Consider the following 19,821-nt stretch of genomic DNA (forward strand, 5'->3'; position numbering starts at 1 on the left):
CAGATAGAATAAACTTAGACGGTAAGGTGCAAATGGAAACAGATTTATCAAGCTTTTTAGTGCGCTTAGAGCATGCTGATATAACATGAGTAGAATCACCACAATAGAAACACAACCCATTTTTCCGTCTAAAATTCTGCCGCTCGCTTCGGGACAGAATTCTATCACACTGCATACTCTCTGGCGACTTCTCAGTGGACACCGCCAGATGGTGCACTGGTTTGCGCTCCCGCAAACGCCTATCGATCTGAATAGCCATTGTCATGGACTCATTCAGACCCGCAGGCACAGGGAACCCCACCATAACATCCTTAATGGCATCAGAGAGACCCTCTCTGAAAGTCGCCGCCAGGGCGCATTCATTCCACTGAGTAAGCACAGACCATTTACGGAATCTTTGACAGTAAATTTCCGCTTCATCTTGCCCCTGAGATAGGGACATCAAAGTTTTTTCTGCCTGAAGCTCCAAATGAGGTTCGTCATAAAGCAACCCCAAGGCCAGAAAAAACACATCCACATTGAGCAACGCAGGATCCCCTGGTGTCAATGAAAAAGCCCAGTCTTGAGGGTCGCCCCGGAGCAAGGAAATCACAATCCTGACCTGCTGTGCAGGGTCTCCGGCAGAGCGAAATTTCAGGGACAAAAATAATTTGCAATTATTTCGAAAATTCTGAAACCCAGATCTATTCCCCGAGAAAAATTCCGGCAAAGGAATTCTCGGCTCAGATACAGGTGCATGACAAACAAAGTCTTGCAAATTTTGTACCTTCGTGGCGAGATTATTCAAACCTGCAGTTACACTCTGAAGATCCATTACAAACAGGTGGACACAGAGCCATTCAAAGATTAGAAGGAGAAAAAAAAAAAAAAATTCTCAGCAGACTTCTTATTTCTCTCCTTTCTCAGCCAAGGATTTTAACCCTTTAGTGGGCCGGTCAAACTGTCATGTTCTCAATGGCAAGAGAACATAGCATCAGCATATATAGGAACTAGCTCTTGGAAGATGGGAACTGAGCTGACCATGAACTAAACCTAACGCACAACTAGCAGTGGCCGGGTAGCATGCCTACGTTGATTCTAGATGCCCAGCACCAGCCGGAGGACTAAATAATGCTAGCAGAGGAAAATATTAGTCCTAGCTCACCTCTAGAGAAATACCCCGAAAGGAGACAGAGGCCCCCCACATGTATTGGCGGTGAATTAAGATGAAAAAACAAACGTAGTATGAAAATAGGTTTAGCAAATTTGAGGTCCACTTACTACATAGCAGAAGACAGAAAGGACACTTTCATGGTCAGCTGAAAACCCTATCAAAACACCATCCAGAAATTACTTTAAAACTCTGGCATTAACTCATAACACCAGAGTGGCAATTCCTGTTCACAAGAGCTTTCCAGACACAGTAACGAAACTACAGCTGTGAACTGGAACAAAAATGCAAAAACAAACATGGACAAGAGTCCAACTTATCTAGTAGTTGTCTAGGAGCAGGAACAAGCACAGAGAGGCTTCTGATAACATTGTTGACCGGCAAGCAACTAACAGAGCAGCAAGGTTATATAGCGACTCCCACATCTTGATGGGAACAGGTGAACAGAGAAGATGAAAACACCAGTTCAATTCCACCAGTAGCCACCGGGGGAGCCCAGAATCCAAATTCACAACACGGGTCCTTACACCCGCTTCAGACTGTGCGGCGTCAGCTGATCCCTTATCGCATGCCACGGCCATGAAGCCGCACAGTCTGAAGAAGGCGGAAGGAGATGAGGGACAGGCGAACATAGGCACTGCTCATGCCCATCAATCACACCCTCGCAGTCCAAATAAATAAGACACCGAGGGGCGTTGTGTGGGTCAGGGCGGCCGCAGAGGCGCAGCCAGCCAAACAATGATGCCAGAAGACGGGCAGCGCTACCAAGGGGGTTGCAGCGTGTCATTACAAAGGAAAGTCACACCTCCGGGACGGTTAAATGGTCACAGAGGATACATTTTAGACGTGTTCAGTTCCCCATGGGCAAGGAGAATAAGTTTCCGAGCCACCTTGCACACATGCAGCATTACTGCTGTACAAGGTGGCTGTAAAACATAGAAACACCTGGGGGAGGGGGGACAGGTTCCCTTAAATTTCAGTTCTTGTGTCTGCGTGGCGGTCGCAGGACACGTTGCCGGCTACACAGCAGGGGAACAGCTGGCGGTGCTGGACCCCACTGACACATTGGCTGGTGTTTTTCTCTGTGCAGCTAGCACATCTGGGCCCCAACTGGCGGTGTTACAGCCCAGGGTCAGCAGGAGGAGGAGCAGGGGGAGGGGAGTGTAGGCCGAAGCCTGCACTGGCGGCAGCTTTGGGTCTGTTGTGTCTGCGTGGCGGTCGCAGGACACGTTGCCGGCTACACAGCAGGGGAACAGCTGGCAGTGCTGGACCCCACTGACACATTGGCGAGGTGTTTGGCTCTGTGCAGCCAGCACTTCCGGACAGCAACTAGCGGTGTTGGAGCCCGGGCTCTGCAGGTGGAGCAGAGTGTAGGCCGAAGCCTAATTGAACCGATTTTAAAAGTAACCTTTAACCCCCCCTCAGGGGTTACAAACTAGAAGAGCCACAGCTTATGCAGCAGTAGTGCTGCACAAGTCAAAGGTTGCTCTTTTAATTTTTCTCCTTGCACACGCTGAATGAAACACGTATAACATTTAGCCCTTTATACAGTCAAACTGTGTTGGAGGCGAGAGTTCCCTTCGTAATGAGACGCAGCACAGATGTCAAGAATCCCACCTTGGTGCTGAGCGCAGCCTCCTGAGCGTTGTTATTTGCTGTACAGGAGTCTGCGCTGTCGTGTTATCCCTTGGCCTTGCGCTGTTAGCGCTGCCCATCTTCTGACATCATTTAATGTCGGCCGTTGCGCTTTGCGATGACCATGAATCCCAGCCCCGCAGTGTCTTTACATAGTTAAAACACTGCGGGGCTGGGATTCATGGCCTGGCGCAGTACATATGTTCGCCTCTCACACTCGGGTCCTTACACCCGCTTCAGACTGTGCGGCGTCAGCTGATCCCTTATCGCATGCCACGGCCATGAAGCCGCACAGTCTGAAGAAGGCGGAAGGAGATGAGGGACAGGCGAACATAGGCACTGCTCATGCCCATCAATCACACCCTCGCAGTCCCAAGAAATAAGACACCGAGGGGCGTTGTGTGGGTCAGGGCGGCCGCAGAGGCGCAGGCAGCCAAACAATGATGCCAGAAGACGGGCAGCGCTACCAAGGGGGTTGCAGCGTGTCATTACAAAGGAAAGTCACACCTCCGGGACGGTTAAATGGTCACAGAGGACACATTTTAGACGTGTTCAGTTCCCCATGGGCAAGGAGAATAAGTTTCCGAGCCACCTTGCACACATGCAGCATTACTGCTGTACAAGGTGGCTGTAAAACATAGAAACACCTGGGGGAGGGGGGACAGGTTCCCTTAAATTTCAGTTCTTGTGTCTGCGTGGCGGTCGCAGGACACGTTGCCGGCTACACAGCAGGGGAACAGCTGGCGGTGCTGGACCCCACTGACACATTGGCTGGTGTTTTTCTCTGTGCAGCTAGCACATCTGGGCCCCAACTGGCGGTGTTACAGCCCAGGGTCAGCAGGAGGAGGAGAGGGAGCAGAGTGTAGGCCGAAGCCTGCACTGGAGCAAGTTGAAAGGGAACCTTTAACCCCCCCCCAGGCGTTTGTAGCTGAAAGAGCCATCGTGTACAGCACTAATGCTGGAAAAGGTAAACTTAGCTCTTTTAATTATGGTCCTTGCACATGCTGAACCTAACACTTATGAAATGTGTCCCCTCACACCGTTAAACCGTCCGGTAGGTGGAACTTTCGTTTGTCATGTGACGCAGCACAGCCGTCATTCTTACCCCCTTGGCGCCGTGCGCCGCCTCCTCAGCGTTGTTTGAATCTGTCCCGGAGCCTGCGCTGTTAGGTTAGCCCTTGGCCATGCACACATTTTGCGCTGCCCGTCTTCTGACATCATTTGGTGCGGCCGCGCTGGCCGAGAGCCCGCCTTGCTGTGTCATCTAATGTAATCCCACCGCGGGCCTGGGATCCGTGGCCATGCGCAGTGCATATCCTCGCCTCTCACTCCCCTCCCTACGGCTTCTTCAGACTGTGCGGTGTCACGGCCGTGGCATGCTATTAGGGATCAGCTGACACCGCACAGTCTGAAGAAGCCGTAGGGAGATGAGTGAGAGGCGGAGGTTCAGATATGCACTGCGCATGTCCATGGATCTCAGGCCCCCAGTGGGATTAAATCAGAAGACAATGCGAGGCGGGCTCTCGGCCAGCGCGGCCGCACAGGCGCAGCCAGCCTGACACCAAATGATGTCAGAAGATGGGCAGCGCAAAATGTGTGCATGGCCAAGGGCCAAACTAACAGCGCAGGCTCCGGGACAGATTCAAACAACGCTGAGGAGGCGGCGCACGGCGCCAAGGGGGTAAGAATGAGGGCTGTGCTGCGTCACATGACAAAGGAAAGTGCCACCTACTGGACGGTATAACGGTAGGAGGGGACACATTTCATAAGTGTTAGGTTCAGCATGTGCAAGGAGCACCACGAAAAGAGGCACTTTTTCCCTTTGCATCATTACTGCTGCACAAGTGGCTCCTTCAGTAACAAACGCCTGGGGGGGGGGGACAGGTTCCCTTAAAATTAACTTGTTGTGCCTGCGTGGCGGTCGCAGTACACGTTGCCGTATACACAGCAGGGGAACAGCTGGCGGTGCTGAACCCCACTAACACATTGGCGAGGTGTTTGGCTCTGTGCGTACAGCACTTCTGGACAGCAACTAGCGGTGTTGGAGCCCAGGGACAGGAGGAGGAGGAGGTGGAGGAGATAGGAGGGATTGCCATACACACAGCAGGGGAGCAGCTGACGTTACTGAACCCCAATAACAGAGGAGCGACTGTTGGGACTGTGCGTACAGCACTACCAGGCAACAACTAGCGGTGTTGGAGCCCAGGGACAGGAGGAGGAGGAGGTGGAGGAGATAGGAGGGATTGCCACACACACAGCAGGGGAGCAGCTGACGTTACTGAACCCCAATAACAGAGGAGCGACTGTTGGGACTGTGCATACAGCACTACCAGGCAACAACTAGTGGTGTTGGAGCCCAGGGACAGGGGGAGGAGGAGGTGGAGGAGATAGGAGGGATTGCCACACACACAGCAGGGGAGCAGCTGACGTTACTGAACCCCAATAACAGAGGAGCGACTGTTGGGACTGTGCGTACAGCACTACCAGGCAACAACTAGCGGTGTTGGAGCCCAGGGACAGGAGGAGGAGGAGGTGGAGGAGATAGGAGGGATTGCCACACACACAGCTGGGGAACAGCTGACGTTACTGAACCCCAATAACAGAGGAGCGACTGTTGGGACTGTGCGTACAGCACTACCAGGCAACAACTAGCGGTGTTGGAGCCTAGGGACAGGGGGAGGAGGAGGTGGAGGAGATAGGAGGGATTGCCACACACACAGCAGGGGAGCAGCTGACGTTACTGAACCCCAATAACAGAGTAGCGACTGTTGGGACTGTGCGTACAGCACTACCAGGCAACAACTAGCGGTGTTGGAGCCCAGGGACAGGAGGAGGAGGAGGTGGAGGAGATAGGAGGGATTGCCACACACACAGCAGGGGAGCAGCTGACGTTACTGAACCCCAATAACAGAGGAGGGACTGTTGGGACTGTGCGTACAGCACTACCAGGCAACAACTAGCGGTGTTGGAGCCCAGGGACAGGAGGAGGAGGAGGTGGAGGAGATAGGAGGGATTGCCACACACACAGCAGGGGAGCAGCTGACGTTACTGAACCCCAATAACAGAGGAGCGACTGTTGGGACTGTGCGTACAGCACTACCAGGCAACAACTAGCGGTGTTGGAGCCCAGGGACAGGGGGAGGAGGAGGTGGAGGAGAAAGGAGGGATTGCCACACACACAGCAGGGGAGCAGCAGGCGTTACTGAACCCCACTAACACATTGGCGAGGTGTTTGGCTCTGTGCGTACAGCACTACCAGGCAACAACTAGCGGTGTTGGAGCCCAGTGACAGGAGGAGAAGCAGAGGAACACAATGTAGGCCGAAGCCTGATTGGAGAAAGTCGAAAGGGAACCTTTAACTCCCCCCCCCAAGGCGTTTGTAGCTGAAAGAGCCAGCTTGTGCAGCACAAAAGATGCAAAAGGAAAAGGTGGCTCTTTTCATTATGCTCCTTGCAAACACAGAACTAAACACTTATAAAATGTGTCCCCTGAAACCGTGAGACCGTCCCGGAGGTGGGACTTTCCTTCGTAATATGACGCAGCACAGCTGTCATTCCTACCCCCTCGGCGCCGTGCCCCTATTAGGGTTGAACAATTAATATAAATGTTCAATTCTCTAGTTGCCTACTCCTGGCCTAATGGATATTGATCATGTGCACTAAAGAAATACACCAGACACAGTCAGCTGTAACTCTCCTTGATCAATGTGTGGCTCAGCTCCAAGAAGGGCTTTTATTAGTGAAAACACAATGTTATATATCTCCTGTAAGGGGGCTCGGTTAGCTCTAAAATGGGAGTGATCGGATGTATTCCATTGGTTAGTGGGTTGGGCATGAGCAAGTCCATGGGCGGATCCATGAGGTCATCAAGGTGGGTTGGTCCGTGAGGTCATCAGAGTGGGCGTCGCTGTGGGTGGATCCATGAGGTCATCAGTGTGGGCGTCGTCTTGGATACCAGACCGCATGGTCTGCTAAAACAGGAAATGGCAGCCATCTTCAGTGTCTTCATTGTTCATCAGACCGCATGGCTCTGGTATAGGAGATGGCAGCCATCTTAAGTGTCTTACTTTGTCTGAGGAAAACTTATGTAAGGTTAAACAATACATGTTATAGGTTGCTTTCCTCAATTACCTTATGTGTTGAGGTTAATTAAGTATTTGATCTTATGGCTCTCCTCAACAGTCCCCCCTAAATACTTTATTAACCTTTTCTTTTATCTTGATCCCACCGTGGTTCCCTAACCCACCGATGTTAAGTGTTATTATGACATCAGAGAATGTGTGACCAATTATGGGTATACTGAGGAGGTATATCAGAGCGCGTTACCAGTGTCCTCGGGACTTCCCAACCTGCTGGATCTATTACTCTCCAATCTCCCATCTCCATGGTTACTTAAAGTAAAATACACATGCGACTAACCCTGATGTACACATCCTAGATCTGACCGTCTTGCCCGGGAGGGGGAATTGGAGTTTTCACCAGTTTGAGACAAGTTTTCCCTTGTGGAAAACCTCCCTTTGTAGCTGGACTTTGACAAGCAGGTCAGATCCTACTCTGTCCCTAACTGTCTAACAAGTTTACAATGTGAGAGATGGATCCAGGAGGCGCTCAGCAACCCTGACTGAAGTAGGAGTAGTCAGGAGCACTTGGTAGGGACCCTCAAATCTCGACTCCAGGAATGTCTTTCTGATGAACGTCTTTACCAGCATGTAGTCACCAGGTTAGAAAGTATGGGTACCGTCACTGGAATCTGGACCTGGAATGGATGATAAAACTTGTACATGTGTTATTGACAGTTCTTTAGTAACAACAATTACATATTTTACAAGAGTATCACTTCCCAAGGCTAGCTGTTGTGGAAAATATTGACCCAATCTTGGAGGCCCCCCAAAAAGAATCTCGTATGGTGTGAGTTTAGTGGGACCCCTTGGAGTGTTTCTGACTGAGTATAAGGCAACGTGCAAAATGTCTGTCCAAGTCTGACCTCCTAACTGGCTTTCAGTATTTTATTTTTGAAGGTGCCAGTGTTTCTACTTTCCCACTGCTATGTAGGTGATATGGAGTATGTAAACCCAAATCAGCTCCCACCAGTGTCCATAGTTCCTTAGTCAGTGCTGCAGTGAACGCAGGTCCTTGGTCACTCTCAATTACCTCTGGGACCCCATATCTGCAGACTACTTCAGTCATCAGTCTCTTAACAGTCACTCTGGCAGTCATGTTTGTTACTGGATAGGCTTCGGGCCATCCTGAGAACATGTCAGTCACTACCAGTACATACTCGCACTTCCCTACTTTTGGCATTTGAATGTGGTCAATCTGAATTCTCTGAAAGGGATAGAGTGGTTTAGCCAAATGTTTCTGAGTAACTTTCTGAGGTGGTGCTGGATTGCATGCTGCACACAAAAGGCAGGACTTGAAATAATTTTGGGTGACAGTAGAGATCCCAAGTGCCATATAAATCTTCCAAATCAGGTCATTCATCCGATTCTTGCCTCTGTGGGTGATACCGTGTGCCCATTCTGTCACTGAGGGGCACAGATTACGGGGTAGACAGACCTTTGTGTTCACCCTCCAGCCTCCATCTTCATCCTTTTTAGCTCCTCCTTCTTGCCATGACTTCTTTTCATCATCTGATGTCTTGATGTATATGGATAATCCTCATAAGAGAGGCTTTAGTCCCTTCTTCAGTGTCTTGTGACACGTACACCGCTGCTTTCTCTTTCCTAAATGGATCCACAGCATAGGGTTTTTTTTCTGTTTTGTCAGCAAAGAAGTTCCCCCTTGCTTCTGGAGAATCCAATTTCCCGTGAGCTTTGATCTTGATTACTGAAACCTCCAAAGGTAGATCTAGAGCGGCCACAAGTTCTTGTATGATAGCAGCATGTTTTACAGGAGTTCCACTGGACGTTAGGTATCCTCTGGCTGCCCAGATACTGCCGAAGTCATGAGTCACTCCAAAAGCGTATCTTGAATCCGTATAGATGTTGACCACCTTCTCCGTCGCTTCCTGACAAGCCAACGTCAAAGCTTTAAGTTCCGCTTCTTGTGCAGACATGTGCGGTGGTAGCGATCCAGCTGAGATGACCTGGTCATGTGTAACCACGGCATATCCCGTATGGAACCTTCCTGTTTTATCTGCAAATCTGGAACCATCAGTGAAGAACGTCACGTCAGCATGTGGGAGTGGGTCTTCAGACACGTTTTTCTGGGAGGCTACTTCTTCATGCATTTGTTCAAGACAGTCATAATCCTCTGAGTGTGTAGAGGCATCTTCTCCGAGAGCATCAGTATCATCCACATCCCCCCTGGAAAGAGGAAGCAGCGTGGACAGTTTGAAGATGCTGCAGCGGACAAGAGTGACATTATCCGGAACCAAGAGCCAATGTTGGAGTCTCATATGATGCTGTACCAACAGATGTTTAGGTTCCAACAATAGCAATTATGTCATGTGGAGCCATTAAGAGAACTGGATGTCCTCTGATGATATCAGAAGTTTTGTCCAGAAGCATATGTGCAGCATGAACAGCTCTGAGGCAAGTCGGGGAAGCTTGAGACACAGAGTCCAGACGGGCAGAGTAGTAGCCGATTGGTCTTGTTCTTCCCCCATGTTTTTGTGCTAGGACTCCGGAAGCATGTCCTGCTACTTCACTGACAAACAAGTAAAAAGGTAGTTGATAATTTGGGATTCCAAGAGCTGGTGCAGACTGTATGGCCTGTTTAAGAGCGTAGAAAGCTTCCACGGATTTAGTACATAGTGGAAACGCTGACGTCTTGAGGTCATCGTACAATGGCTGCATCAGCTTTGAGGCATCTGGAAACCTTTGGCAACAATAATAATTGATAGGTCAGCCAACTCATCCGAGGCCCTTGTCTTAGGTTCTTGGCAGAACTCAACACCAGAGTCCCATGTCTCGTCATGCTCCTGTAGAAAGGCATCGGCTGTTTTTCTGGATCTAGAACTTGGTTCAACAGAGTAGCAGCGTGCCGGGGTGTAAACTTGACACAGATGGTGGGCTCTTCAGACATGAGCATCGGCACTGTTGGTGGCGGCACCTGAGGCGGGAGTAGAGATGGCACCGGCAGTGCAGATGTAGTCCCTTGTGTATGAGGAGCCGGAGGAGGTAACAGTCTTGGAATGAGGACCTCTATTTGGGCAGCTCCAGTATCATGGTGTGGGCTCCAGGTGATGCAGGCAGTCTTAAAAGCTTTAACAGTCCTGTCCTCATTACTAATTAGCCTGATTTCAGAGAGGCAGCAAATGCTTGGGGGGCTACACTTGTTTATTATAATTTCAACAATTTCCCTTGTACATGCATGAACAGGGAAACCGAAAATGCCAACACCAATGGCGGGAATTGTCAAGGTCTCAATGTGCTCACTAATATTTGCATACTCTAAAATGCGAGTTATTGCTGCACGAAGTTGTTGAGCACTAACGTCTGGATGAATAGGGTCATAAGTAGGGGTCACAGCATGTATGATCATTCTACATGGAAGATTGCCAGCTTTAGTCACCGCTATGTCCCCAACAGCTATCTGACCACGTGACTCAACAATGATTTGGCTGTCAGCTTGAATAGTCGCCCCTCCTGCTTCCACTATAGCTCTAGCTACACCTCCATTGTGCTCTAACCGAGAATTGGCAGCATTAACAATAGCGTCTGTCTCCATTGTTGTTATGTCACCCTTTCCCACCACTAACAAGGGTCCCTCAGGAAGTTCTTTTTCAAAAATAGGTTGCCAACAATCCCTCCCCTTTGTGCTTCCTGTGCTATTGGTATCCCCCTCCCACATTGAGCCCCCCTTGTTACAGTCGCCAATGTCCCATACAGGTGTGCGCTTGGCTGCGAGACAGCCTGTGAGGTACTGGGCATAGGGTTATGTAGGCTGCGTGAGAGTGCTGTTGTGGAAGCATTGGGAGGAGAGGCCGCTGCTTGGAGCATCTCATGTGGGTGTGCGGCTAAATTGGCAGTGGAAGTGACAGTAGAAAGGGTAGGTGCTGGGGACGATCCAGGTGGGAGGACTGCTGGATTCACAACAGGAGTGATAGAGGAAAGGGTTGGTGCCCCATTGGAAACACTGAGATAGGAAACATGGGTAAAGCCTTTTTATTTCCTGAAGGAATATAGTATTGGCCATCAGTGGTCATTACTGGGTAACAAGGATTTAGCGAAGTGGTGTGTAGCCTTTGTCTGAGATGTTCACCACCAGAACCAGCACATTCGCCATCCACAACATGGCCGCTGTCAGAATTATATTTACCACCAACAAGATGGCCGCCATCAGAATTATATTTACCACCAACAAAATGGCTGCCGTCAGAATTGTATTTACCACCAACAAAATGGCTGCCGTCAGAATTGTATTTACCACCAACAAAATGGCTGCCGTCAGAATTGTATTTACCACCAACAAAATGGCTGCCGTCAGAATTGTATTTACCACCAACAAAATGGCTGCCGTCAGAATTGTATTTACCACCAACAAAATGGCTGCCGTCAGAACTATATTTACCACCAACAAAATGGCTGCCGTCAGAATTGTATTTACCACCAACAAGATGGCTGCCGTCAGAATTGTATTTACCACCAACAAAATGGCTGCCGTCAGAATTGTATTTACCACCAACAAAATGGCTGCCGTCAGAATTGTATTTACCACCAACAGAATGGCTGCCGTCAGAATTATATTTACCACCAACAAAATGGCTGCCGTCAGAATTATATTTACCACCAACAAAATGGCTGCCGTCAGAATTGTATTTACCACCAACAAGATGGCTGCCGTCAGAATTGTATTTACCACCAACAAAATGGCTGCCGTCAGAATTGTATTTACCACCAACAAAATGGCTGCCGTCAGAACTATATTTACCACCAACAAAATGGCTGCCGTCAGAATTGTATTTACCACCAACAAAATGGCTGCCGTCAGAATTGTATTTACCACCAACAGAATGGCTGCCGTCAGAATTATATTTACCACCAACAAAATGGCTGCCGTCAGAATTGTATTTACCACCAACAAAATGGCTGCCGTCAGAATTATATTTACCACCAACAAAATGGCTGCCGTCAGAATTGTATTTACCACCAACAAAATGGCTGCCATCAGAATTATATTTAGCACATGGCTCTGGGCCACCATTTTGGCTGCTATCACATTTAACACATTCGCCATTAACAAAATGGTTTTGTAATACACAACTCAAAACTCTATTCTTTCTATTCCTTTTCTCTTCTACCGAATTTCCAATTTTTCCTTTTTTTTTTTTTTTTTTATTTACAGACTTTCAGAGACTCTTTCTCCTGCCCTAGCAATAGACAACAATCCATTATCTTCTAGGATACCTTTTCTTTCTTTCAAGACAAGCTTACACTCCAGGGGCTGTAACCTCCCCCTTCTGGCATTCCACACAATTTCCACTAATGTGCATGAGTCTAACTTGCCATCTGAATTTGGCTTAGTGCCCATACGGCAGAACTGCATTAATTTCTCCATCTTTCTATAGATACACAGTATATATATCTATCTATCTATCAAGATAACAAACACCAAACAAACAATAAGACGGGGGAGATGACTCAAACCTGAGATTCTAAAGGGAACTGAGTCTGCAGTACCCAGTTCCTATTGCTTCTTGTCACGTGGTCCCTGTCTGACTTCCGTGCTCCGTACTTTACAAACCAATTATTCCCTACTTTGTCAAATTGCTCCCTAACTTACCGGTCCCCGTGCAGAGTCACTCACTCGATGTCACGGGGCAAAAAAAAGGAAAACTATAAATTTAATTGGCTCAAACTGAGTCAATCACTCCAAGCTTTGATGAGCCGCTACACAATTTATTATGCCCGAACTGAGCCAATTCGCTCCAAGATTTACCGGGCCCCCCCTAGGCCGAGTCAATCACTCAAGGTCCTAGTCTTACTTGTACAGAACTGAAAATCTTATCACAGGCGACAACCGTATACCACAGACAAAAATTATTTTTCTACACTTGCTTGCTTTCCTTCTCTATAAACAAACCTGCCCTGTTCCAAACACAATGCTTCTCTTTCTGTAAACACTTGCTTTGACTTTCCTAGAAACCTTGCTCCAAACACAATGACTACCAGTCATACCAATCTGTAAAAACCAGTTTTTCTTGTTTTATCACTTGCCTGTAGCCCTCTGTAAACACTTGCCTTATTTTTCCTTTCTTTCCTAGTAACCTGCTTTGTTCCAAACACAATGCTTTTCTTCTTTACTACCAATCATCTCCCCTCTTCACAACATGTAACAGGCAGTAGGCAACTAAAACGTGACGGTTCTTGCAATTAAATGACCAGCAGCGGAGATACCCTTTCTGCCGTCTTACAGATACCAAGAAAACCGGACACGGTCAGGCAATCTGCACAGGATACCCCGAAAGACACAGGTAAAGACTACAGATTATAAAAATCAGCAGACTTACCGTGTTCTGTTAAGGAGTTGATCAGTCTCCAGATTCGGGGTACTCAGTGCATCCAGCCGTTCCACTCGCCGGTTTTACAGGGTTCAGGGCTCTTCCTCTGCTGGCCCCAGGTTGGGCGGCCAAATATTAGGGTTGAACAATTAATATAAATGTTCAATTCTCTAGTTGCCTACTCCTGGCCTAATGGATATTGATCATGTGCACTAAAGAAATACACCAGACACAGTCAGCTGTAACTCTCCTTGATCAATGTGTGGCTCAGCTCCAAGAAGGGCTTTTATTAGTGAAAACACAATGTTATATATCTCCTGTAAGGGGGCTCGGTTAGCTCTAAAATGGGAGTGATCGGATGTATTCCATTGGTTAGTGGGTTGGGCATGAGCAAGTCCATGGGCGGATCCATGAGGTCATCAAGGTGGGTTGGTCCGTGAGGTCATCAGAGTGGGCGTCGCTGTGGGTGGATCCATGAGGTCATCAGTGTGGGCGTCGTCTTGGATACCAGACCGCATGGTCTGCTAAAACAGGAAATGGCAGCCATCTTCAGTGTCTTCATTGTTCATCAGACCGCATGGCTCTGGTATAGGAGATGGCAGCCATCTTAAGTGTCTTACTTTGTCTGAGGAAAACTTATGTAAGGTTAAACAATACATGTTATAGGTTGCTTTCCTCAATTACCTTATGTGTTGAGGTTAATTAAGTATTTGATCTTATGGCTCTCCTCAACACCCCGGCTCCTCAGCGTTGTTTGATTCCTTCCCGGAGCCTGCGCTGGTGTCAGGCTGGCTGCGCCTGTGCGGCCGCGCTGGCCGAGAGCCCGCCTCGCAGTGTCGTCTAATGTAATCCCACCGCGGGCCTGGGATCCGTGGCCATGCGCAGTGCATATCCTCGCCTCTCAATCCCCTCCCTACGGCTTCTTCAGACTGTGCGGCGTCACGGCCGTGGCATGCTATTAGGGATCAGCTGACGGCGCACAGTCTGAAGAAGGCGTAGGGAGATGAGTGAGAGGCGGATGTTCAGATATGCACTGCGCATGTCCATGGATCTCAGGCCCCCAGTGGGATTAAATCAGAAGACAATGCGAGGCGGGCTCTCGGCCAGCGCGGCCGCACAGGCGCAGCCAGCCTGACACCAAATGATGTCAGAAGATGGGCAGCGCTAAGTGTGCCTGGCCAAGGGATAACATAACAGCGCAGGCTCCGGGACGGAATCAAACAACGCTGAGGAGCCGGGGCACGGCGCCGAGGGGGTAGGAATGACAGCTGTGCTGCGTCATATTACGAAGGAAAGTCCCACCTCCGGGACGGTTTTACGGTATCAGTGGACACATTTTATAAGTGTTAAGTTCTGCGTGTGCAAGGAGCATAATGAAAATAGCTACCTTTTCCTTGTGCAGCATTACTGCTGCACAAGGTGGCTCTTTCAGTAACAAACGCCTTGGGGGGGGGGACAAGTTCCCTTACATTTCAGTTGTTGTGTCAGCGTGGCGGTCGCAGGACACATTGCCGGCTACACAGCTGGGGATCAGCTGACGTTACTGAAACCCAATAACACTGGGTCGTATGTTTTGACTGTGCAGACGGCACTTCTGAGCCTCAACTGGTGGTGTTGGAGCCCAGGAATTAAAGTTCAGGTGGTAGAAAGATGAACACAACAGGAGACCTGGATAACGTAGACAGTCACCTAATTATTTAATCAGAAAGAGGAGTGGCAAATTTCTTCGAGATCCAGGCCTTGTTCATTTTCAGGAAAGTAAGCCGGTCAACGTTATCGGAGGATAGTCGCATGCGACGGTCAGTTAGTACACCACCTGCAGCACTAAAGACGCGTTCCGATAATACACTAGCCGCAGGGCAAGCCAGCACCTCCAATGCATACTGGCTTAGCTCTGGCCATGTATCCAGCTTTGAGACCCAAAACTTGAAAGGGGAAGAGCCGTCTGGGAGTACAGCAAGAGGGCAAGACATGTAGTCTGTCACCATCTGACGGAACCGTTGCCTCCTGCTGACTGGAGCCGTCTGTGATGGTGTAGACTTTTGTGGCGGGCACAGAAAACTGTGCCACAGTTGAGCCATACTGGTCTTGCCTTGGGCAGAGGCACTGCTTCTGCTCCCTCTTTGTGCAGAGCCTCCACCACTGCCTGGACGCACTGAGCTGCTTTGTAATGCACTAGCAGCACTTCTCTCACTTGGAATGGAGAAGATGATGGAATTCACCAGTGTGTCTTGGTACTCCCGCATTTTTCGCTCCCGGTTCAACGGTGTGATGAGGCTTTCTACGTTGTCCCGGTAGCGAGGATCGAGGAGGGTGAACACCCAATAATCAGACATGTTGAGAATGTGGGCGATGCGGCGGTCGTTTCTCAGGCACTGCAGCATGTAATCCACCATGTGCTGCAGACTGCCAACTGCCCAAGAAACGCTGTCCCCTGCTGGAGGCGTGATCTCTGCCCGCTCGTCATCACCCCACCCTCGCTGTACACACTGAGTACTGGACAATTGTGTAACTCCCTCCTCTGGACGGATGTCTTCCTCCTCCAATGACTTATTGACTCCTCCTCATCCTCCTCACAAACTGTCCCCTGCCTACGCGTTTGTGAGGAACCACGTGGCGCTGACTGTCCAGAAGATGATGGAAGTGGTGAATCCTCATCCTCCACCTCTTCCACAACATCATCCCTTAGCGCTTGCAGTGATTTTTCAAGCAGGCAGATAAGGGGGACAGTCATGCTGACTAGTGCATCATCTGCACTCGCCATCCGCGTGGAATAATCAAAGGGACGCAAAACCTGGCAGACGTCATTCATAGTGGCCCACTCTGTGGTTGTGAAGTCTGTACGGCGCGGAGTGCGACTTCTTTGCGCCTGATACAGCTGGTACTCCATTACAGCTTGCTGCTGCTCACACAACCGCTCCAACATATGTAACGTGGAATTCCACCTGGTAGGTAGGTCACATATGATGCGATGTTCCGGCAGGTGGTGTCGGCGCTGCAGAGCCGCAATGCGCGCTTTTGCCGTGCTGGAACGCCGCAAGTGAGCACACTCTAGGCGGACCTTGTGCAGCAGCGCATCAAGATCCGGATAGTCCCTCAAAAAACTCTGCACGACCAAATTGAGCACATGTGCCAGACATGGGATGTGAGTGAGGTTGCCGAGGCCCAGAGCTGCCACCAGATTTCGGCCATTATCACACACTACCATGCCTGGTTGGAGATTCGCTGGCACAAACCACACATCGCTCTCCTGCTTAATGGCATTCAAGAGCTCCTGCGCTGTGTGGCTTCGATTCCCCAAAGAAATTAATTTCAAGACGGCCTGTTGACATTTGGCCACGGCTGTGCTCATGTCGGTCGTAACAGGTAAATGTTCATCACGGGTCCATGTGGAGGTGGACTGTGACGGCTCCTGCAGCGATGATTCTGAGGAACTGGTGTAAGAGGAGGAGTCAATGCGTACAGAATGGATTCCTGCAATCCTTGGAGTGGGCAGGACACGTCCTGCGCCACTCGCACGATCTGTACCCGGCTCAATGACATTAACCCAATGGGCAGTGAGGGAAAGGTATCGCCCCTGTCCATGTTGACTGGTCCACGCATCGGTGGTGAGGTGGACCTTGCTACTGACAGCATTCAGTAGCGCGTGTTTTATGTGTCCCTCCACATGCTTGTGCAGGGCAGGGACGGCTTGCCTGCTGAAGTAAAAGCGGCTGGGCACATTGTACTGGGGGACTGCCAATGACATCAAGTCACGGAAGCTGTCAGTCTCCACCAGCCTGAATGACAGCATTTCCAGTGACAGAAGTTTGGCAATGCCTGCAGTCAGAGCCTGTGCTCGTGGGTGGTTTGACGAGAAAGGCCGCCTTTTCTCCCATGCCTGTGCTACCGATGGCTGTAGACTGGGCTGGGAGTGTGTGGATGACTGGGAAAGTGGTGCTGCGGGTGGAATTACAGCGGGTCTCTGGACAACAGGGCCAGAGGTTCTTCCACGGCGATCCTGGGAGGAAGCCGAACCAGCTGCGTGTGAGCTGGAGGAAGAGGCAACACGAGCTGAAGAGGTGGTAGCTGCCGCTGTTGTTTGGCCTAGCTCTTCAGTGTGTCTTTCTAACTCCGCCGCGTGCCTGGTGCGCACATGTTTCCACATGTTGGAGGTATTGAGGTTGCTGACATTTCGACCTCTTTTGACTTTGTGATGACACACCTTGCATTTGACATAGCAAATGTCATCTGCAACTGTGTCAAAAAAGGACCAGGCACTGCAAGTCTTGGGAGCGCCCTTTTTGGCTTTTGGAAGAGACATGCTCCTAACGGGTGCCAAAGCGGAGGCTGCAGGATCCGCAGTCTTCCCCCTCCCTCTCCCTCTTTGGGCTGTACGGGGAATCTCTTCCTCAGAGCTGCTCCCACCACCTTCCTGTCCCTCACGCCAAGATGGGTCAAGGACCTCATCATCTACACTACCCTCTGCCCCCAACTGCTCCTCCTGGGTAGTCTCAGCAGCAGAGCACGCACCAGTAAGTGGCACCTGAGTGTCATCATCAGCGGATGCGGCCTGCGATGTGGTGACCGGAGGCACTGGCCCACCCGCCTCTTCAGACTCAGAGAGAAAAAGCTGTTGGGCATCACTGCACCCTGCCTCTTCTTCCATTTCTCCAATGCTGCTTGGCTGGCCCCCTGTTTCCAAGCCAAGAGATTCAGAGAACAGAAGTAGAGACGGCTCCTGTCCTCGGCTCTCTGTCTGCCTGGGCAATTTGGCAGGTGGTGAAGAGACAGATGGCTGCTCTCCAGTGCTCTGTGTCTGAGAGGATGTGGCACTAATTGAAGTTGATGCATTAGCTGCCATCCATCCGACAACGGCTTCAATTTGTTCTTCACGCAGCAGCGGTGTATGGCGCTCTGCGACAAAGCTGCGCATGAATGACTGTTCCCTGGTGAAAGTGGGTGCTGATGAGTCACCGGTGCCCGCAGCAGGCACAGAATCCCCACGTCCCCTCCCTGCTCCGCACCCATGCCCACGCCCACGTGCCTTACTCACTGCCTTCTTCATCTTGGTTGACTGATAAAGATAAGCAGAAAAGTACTAACGGCTTTGTGTGCTTATTCCTGAACAACTCCTAACAGGTATAAGAAACACTAATTTTCTAAAGTGTGGACTAGACTTTAATATGAGCTAATGTGGCCTACACAAATGTAAAGTGGTGTCACTGGTGTGTTTGGTGAACTTTATTATTTTTTTGGGGGGGGGGGGCTGAACTGACAACAGAGAGAGCTGCAGTCACACGGAGACCGTGCAGACAGCCGTAAACGGCGCTGCAAGGCCAGAAAACCCTCCTCTACGTTATCCTATGTAGTGTTTTTCCACAAATTAGCTGGAGACGGGTGGAAAGACACTAATAGGATTTTTTTGAAAAAATGTGCAGCAGCCTGCACTACTTAAAAGAAAAGGAAAATTGATTTTACGGTATGACGCAGTGAAGAACCCTGAGCTGGAGACAACCAGGCTATGGCTGCTCACAGACTACAGGGCGAGCTGCAGTCACACGGAGACCGTGCAGACAGCCGTAAACGGCGCTGCAAGGCCCAAAAACCCTCCTCTACATTATCCTATGTAGTGTTTTTCCACAAATTAGCTGGAGACGGGTGGAAAGACACTAATAGGATTTTTTTGAAAAAATGTGCAGCAGCCTGCACTACTTAAAAGAAAAGGAAAATTGATTTTACGGTATGACGCAGTGAAGAACCCTGAGCTGGAGACAACCAGGCTATGGCTGCTCACAGACTACAGGGCGAGCTGCAGTCACACGGAGACCGTGCAGACAGCCGTAAACGGCGCTGCAAGGCCCAAAAACCCTCCTCTACGTTATCCTATGTAGTGTTTTTCCACAAATTAGCTGGAGATGGGTGGAAAGACACTAATAGGATTTTTTTGAAAAAATGTGCAGCAGCCTGCACTACTTAAAAGAAAAGGAAAATTGATTTTACAGTATGACGCAGTGAAGAACCCTGAGCTGGAGACAACCAGGCTATGGCTGCTCACAGACTACAGGGTGAGCTGCAGTCACACGGAGACCGTGCAGACAGCCGTAAATGGCGCTGCAAGGCCCGAAAACCCTCCTCTACGTTATCCTATGTAGTGTTTTTCCACAAATTAGCTGGAGACGGGTGGAAAGACACTAATAGGATTTTTTTGAAAAAATTAGCAGCAGACTACACTACTTGGAAAAAAAAACAAAAAAAAAACAGTATGAGGCAATGAACCACCCTCCCTGAACTGAATACAACCAGCTATGGATGGCCTATGTGGCTGCACTCAGACTAGAGAGTGGGCTGCACTCACACACACACACACACACAGACCTTGCAGATCGCTGTGAAAACAGCGCTACAAGGCAAAAGCAAGGTGAATAGTAGGTGAACACAGCGGTTGCTAAATTAGCCTTTGAAAAGCACAAAAAAGCAAATCGCTATCTCTAAACTGGCCCTCAGTCAGCAAACAGCGTCCTGTCACTAACTGAATTCACAGCAGAGTGAGCGCAAAATGGCGCCAGCGACTTTTAAACTGCATCATGACATCATTTCAGCAGCCAATCACA

Source organism: Ranitomeya variabilis, chromosome 5, assembly GCF_051348905.1.
Source record: "Ranitomeya variabilis isolate aRanVar5 chromosome 5, aRanVar5.hap1, whole genome shotgun sequence".
NCBI classification, from domain to species: Eukaryota; Metazoa; Chordata; class Amphibia; order Anura; family Dendrobatidae; genus Ranitomeya; species Ranitomeya variabilis.